General features: G+C 33.6%; 1 long non-coding RNA gene across 1 annotated transcript; it reads right to left on the minus strand.

Moving 5' to 3' along the window:
• Positions 1–617: 617 nt before the first annotated feature.
• Positions 618–3494, minus strand: LOC127711100 (uncharacterized). The gene is made up of 2 exons (XR_007986492.1): positions 3404–3494; positions 618–1525 (listed from the first exon to the last, which is right to left on the minus strand). It is a non-coding gene; the product is annotated as an uncharacterized LOC127711100 (long non-coding RNA).
• Between the last annotated feature and the right edge of the window lie 2451 nt (positions 3495–5945).

Below are 5945 nucleotides of genomic sequence, written 5' to 3' on the forward strand. Positions count from 1 at the left end.
TACTGTGCGTTTTGCTGTGTGTTTGTTTATCCCTCATTTGCTAGGGGTATAGTTGATATATCACAAAGCATGTTTAACCCCGCCGCATTTATGCGCCTGTCCCAAGTCAGGAACCTCTAGCCTTTGTTTGTCTTGTGTGTTTTTTTATTTTGATTCATTTATATGTTTCGCAGTTTAGTGTGGCGTTCATTTCGCTTAACTAGTACACATTATTGTTTAGGAGCCAGATGAATCCCGCCTCCGGTGCGGGATTTTCTCGCTGCGTTGAAACCCCACTGGTGACCTTGGGCTGTTTTCTACTCTTTGGTCGGGTTGTTGTCTCTTTGACACATCCCCCGTTTCCATTCTCATTTCTATTACTTTTTCGAATGTCCTATTTGGAGGGAGACCCATGAAAATTGAAAGGGGGCCGCAATCGCGGGAAATGGAATAAGCGAGGCGAAGTATTTTTTGGACGATTTTGTGCAAAAAAATCATATAAATAGTGAGAAACAACATGATATTTTGTAATTTTTTTGCGATAAAAAAAGGGGGTATGCGCCGTCTACTCCATATTCTGGATCCGCCACTGGGGTTAATGGTGAAAAGTGGTATTCAATGGCATTTACACATTAAGATACAACTCACATGCATTTATTACAAGTATATAAACCAAACACATGTCGATCGGCTGTAAACGTCTGATTTTGATAGTATTAATACAATTAAGTAGACATTTATACATAAAATAACTGATAATAATGTCTTGAAACAAAATGGTTTCAAAAGAACAAGAAATATAAACACACAAATAAGAACAAGGCACATATGTAACCTGGAATTCTATCTGTATTTCTAGGCGGTTTTGTTTGTTCAAACATAGATTGTCCTGAAAAATTTGTCAATCCGGAATCCGAAAAGCGAGATCTTTTTGAACGAGAATTATCTGGAAAAGAAGAAGACAAACGACGTGTTGGCACAGAATGAGTATATGTTGGCGCAGGATGTGTATTATCTGTGGATCTAGAATAAATTGTTGTTTCGGGATAATTATCCAAATTCGTGAGATTTAAGGATTGACTATTATGGTCTAGGTATTGATTTCTAGATCTCCCTGTACTGCGCCGACGCCAAGCTGATCCACCAGCATTACCTCGTACATTCACACTTGATCCCTCATTACATGTTGTAAATTTGTTTGAATCCACCTTGGAAATCGAAGTTGTATACACTGGAATGGAATTTATTATTCCGAGTTTTTCCGCTTTTCGGAATACCCAGAGTCTTCGATTGTCATGTGTGAACCACTTTCCTTCCCACCAACACACGCTGATTCTAGGAATATTTGCAACTGTAGCTGATCCATTTATAAGATCATCTAACGTTTCTCCAATACGCGTGCCACTATGGTTTGTTGAGATTCCAAATTTATTCGAAATTGAATTCTGTGTAAAAAAAATGTCCGATGGCATCAGCTGCATATTTGGTACTATGCAAATTTAATTTAATTCATCTAATGTTTCTCCACTATTCATAACACTATGTCCTGTAAACAATCCAAAAAAAAAAAAATGAAATTGAAATCTGAGTGTAAAAAATAATCCGATGGCCTCAGACCCATATTCAGTACTATGCAAAGTTAGTTTCACTTTTATTATTTTTTTCTGAAAAATTAATTACGACTGTAATCGATACCGTAACCACAGAGACAGCATATCAAAGTGCATATTAGAGGGTCTGGTGGGTTTATAGAATAGAGAATAATGGGTCAAATCTACAGAAAATTGACAAAAAAATAAAAAAAATAGAGAAAAATAGGACAAAAAATTAAAGAAAAGAGAATAAGGATCACAATAAATTAAGAATAGAGAAAACTGGTCTAGAAGTTTAAGAATAACTAAACGAAGGACCCCATATAACTTTACAAACAATCGATATTTAAAATGTTAAAAACTGTCTACTTCTAAAAATACAGACTTCAATATCTGTTTTTGTAACAATAGAATTTATATAGCACGAAGAAATAGCTGCGTCACCTATTATGACTATAGCTTTTGTGAAAATAAGCTTCTTTGCTTTCACTTCGTTTTGTTCCGCAAGTCCCTCATGTAATGAATGTACACTGTGTCTTTGGACTTGGTTCATAGCTGAAGACTTTTTTACAACTTGTAAGACGCATGCAGACTAGCAATAATAGACTTATTTCTTTGATACATCGATTTTCTCAGCGGATTTTTTTTTTTCTGATACTTTAGTCTGATGTACATAAACAAAATATCCCTTATTTGTCAATGGAATTTATTGTTGACACCTGAATACTAGTACGTTGTTGACTTGCACAAGTTAAGTCGAAATAGGGGATTAAGTTAAAGTCTAAGTAAGGGAACTATATATAACTTGTTTTAATTATTAAGCTTAACATCTTATAAATTACACGTTATGTTTCTGTTGAAGTTAGGTATACTTAACATGCAGCAGTAAATATGTAATGTGTTATAACGATTGTACGTGTTATACTGACTCGTACCCTTTCACTGTAACTAATACTAATCACCATTGTAGTTTTTCAAGAGTTTGGTGTACACCAACATGTTAACCCCCAGTAACCCTCTTTTTGTGCCCCACCTAGGGGCATTATGTTTTTCGGTCTGTGCGTCCGTTCGTCCGTCGAACCGTCCGTCTGTCCCGCTTCAGGTCAAAGTTTTTGGTCAAGGTAGTTTTTGATGAAATTGAAGTCCATTCAACTTAGTACACATGTCCCCTTTGATATGAACTTTCAAATTTTAATGCCACATTAGAGTTTTGACCCCAATTCACAGTCCACTGAACATAGAAAATGATAGCGCGAGTGGGGCATCCGTGTACTATAGACACATTCTTGTTTCATTATGATTAAGTACGGTGAAATGAAATTGTACAACTTGAAAACAAATTTTTCATCATATGCACATTGTTTGCTGGTTCAAAACAAAATAATTCAACTTTGCATTCACTCGAACTAAGGATTTTCTACCCCAGGAATAGATAACATTAACAGTATATGGTAAAACCTTTTGGAATTTGGATCTTTAATTCGTTTCAACCTCGTATTTTATTTGGTCTTTTCAACTTTTTTCATTCGAGTGTCACTGATGAGTCTTTCTGGTACAAAATAAAAACATTTAATGCTAAAATGAGATAAAATTATTGAACAAGGATGATATTTATGTTGGCGTCATGCAATATGATATTAGTTTATTATGGGTTTTCTAATAAGTATATTTATATATATTTGTTGAAAAGTTAAAAAACGTGTTCACGCTTTTGCATGATATATGAAAAAATAAGGCTGAAAATGCACTACATATTTATATTCAATATGAATAATCACATTTTGTCTAGTAAGACATCAAATTATTCTAAAATGTTCTCCATAATTTCCTACCGGTTTCACTGTTTCACAGATATTCATGCATGGATATGGCTGCTTGCGACGTCGTAAGGGGTAACGTCTATTAGCGACATCATTATTAAATCCTGAACGTCATAATATAGTACAACGTAGGTACTTAAAACGAAAATGAAAGTAACAATATAGAAACTGCCATCCGGATTCACATTTTATCGATTTAATTTTGGACGGGATTTCTTAATTTTCTTTATTATTTCTCATTGGTGCCGTTGCTTTATCCGAACACTGATAAAATGGGGAAAAAAGCGCATAGATCAATTTGTTCGCTAAGTGGGATTTTTCTTGTACTTGGGACTCGAATTTGCTGTCTTTTTACTGTCATACGTTTTCTAATGGTGTTGCCGGTTTGTCCAATATAATTTTCTTGGCAACCACTGTACAAGAAAAATTCCACTTGGCTAACATATTGATTTATGCGCTGGATCAAATCAACCAAATTTCTGGTTCCGTTGCTTTATCTGAACACTGATAAAATGGAAAAATAAAGTGCATAGATCAATATGTTCGCTAAGTGGGATTTTTCTTGTACTTCGGACTCAATGTATTTTACTTGTACTTAATGTACTTTTTCCATTCTATCAGTGTTTTCATATATATATATATATTTGTTTTGCATGCACATGTATAAAAATTGCGGTTTTTATCAAACGCAATCATAGGTTTGAACGTTGTTTTCAATTTAGACTTGTTTATATTTTATCGTTTGGACTTGTATTATATTTGCCTTAGGGTTTATATGATCCGTTCATCCTATTTTGACTCCTCAAAATTCAAGAGTCTATCCTAAATTGAGGTAAATTGTTGGGCTTTCCAAATACCGTTTCGATTCCTAACATCACTGAAGAGACATTATTTGTCGAAATCCGGATATGGTGTACAAAAACCTTTGCACCTTTTGTTTGCGGTATATCATCTTTTCCGCAAGTTCATTGTTTTCTGTTTAGTATTAAATTTAAAATTAAGATCCATTTATTACATCGGTGATCCGTTTATTTGGCAATCGCCAATGGCAGTCAGCAGGGTTTAAGAACATTTGTTGTTCGACCTGTTAGTCAAATACGTTTTGTTAAAATATACTTTTTCACTTTTTTGGTCTTTTGGAAAATGTTGTTTGTGTCGTATTTAGACCCCTCTAACAAGAAATTTGTTTTGCATGCACACGTATAAAAATTGCGGTTTTTATCCAACGCAATTATAGGTTTGAACATTGTTTTCAATTTAGACTTGTATATATATATATATATATATATATATATATATATATATATATATATATATAAGTCTAAAGATTTGCACAACGGTACTAATATAAGATAGTAATATACGAAGATGATGTTATAAAATCGTGTTAACAAATATTTTGGCTTAACAAATAGCCTTCGTCAGTGTCAATAATGTTTACATTGTACCAATTGTGTTAAATGATATTATGAAACCAATTAAAAATCATATACACGTGTTTATTGTTTTCTAATAAAACGATCATCTGATTTATTTTTGTCATACAGGAAATTTTTGGGGACAAAAAATAATAAAAAAGCTGAATTGTAAATTTAAACTAAAACATGTTTTGTACTGGAACCCCCGTATAAGACATAAAATATGGTATTTGACAGACTTTGACAGAAACAGGCAATGTATGCCCTCAGTTTTGGAATTCATTCATACATTTTTGTAGTATTCTAAGTTATCGGTCAAAATGTGTTGTACAAGGATCACCAGTCCTTCATCTTTCATTTGACACCTAAATTAACAAAATGTATTCTACATAGTTTGATATGTAAACCACCTATGCGTAGGAACTATAATTCAGTGTTTTAAATATGTGCTATTTTCTAGTATGTTCTTTTTATCCGGACCCGAATAGGTGGTGTTACATTTTACAAAGTCTATCCGAATTATATAGCAAATTATTCCGCACAAACCGGTGCTAGGGGCCGTCTTAAACTTTCAGTGAGGAGGGAGCTTTTTTATCCGTGTTGAAGGCCTCACTGTGACTTTGAGATGAAGAACAGCCATAAAAGCGCTGTTCCTTTGCTTTTTGTGTTTTTTTTTTTTTGCCGTGCATGTACTGACTTCGAATCATGGATGGATACCCCACTGGCCAAATCCTTTGTTTTTCTATTGTTTATTTTAAGAAATTTTGTGTAGCAACGGAAAGTAATCCTCACGTAGAAACCAAATTACAATGAGAACCATCCTTGTAAAAAAATTGAGAAAGATTTCGAATAATGTGAGAAAAAGATCTTCTCTAAAAAAACATTATTTTTGTCTACTCAGTAAACGTCCTTGATTGTCTAATGTCATCGATTATTAAGCATTTCTCTGTCTGACTATCTAGTGTGACGTCTGTGTATTTACTAAATGATGAACCTGATAAATGAGCGAATAAACTTATGGTCAAATGGTGTTGGTATCATGATAACCACTGACACTAAGTAAGTTCACCAGCCGATATTTAATCGAATACTCTGACCAACTTGTAGAAAAAACATATGTGTTTATAATAATGATA

Source organism: Mytilus californianus, unplaced genomic scaffold (assembly GCF_021869535.1).
Source record: "Mytilus californianus isolate M0D057914Y unplaced genomic scaffold, xbMytCali1.0.p SCAF_8, whole genome shotgun sequence".
Taxonomy (NCBI): Eukaryota; Metazoa; Mollusca; class Bivalvia; order Mytilida; family Mytilidae; genus Mytilus; species Mytilus californianus.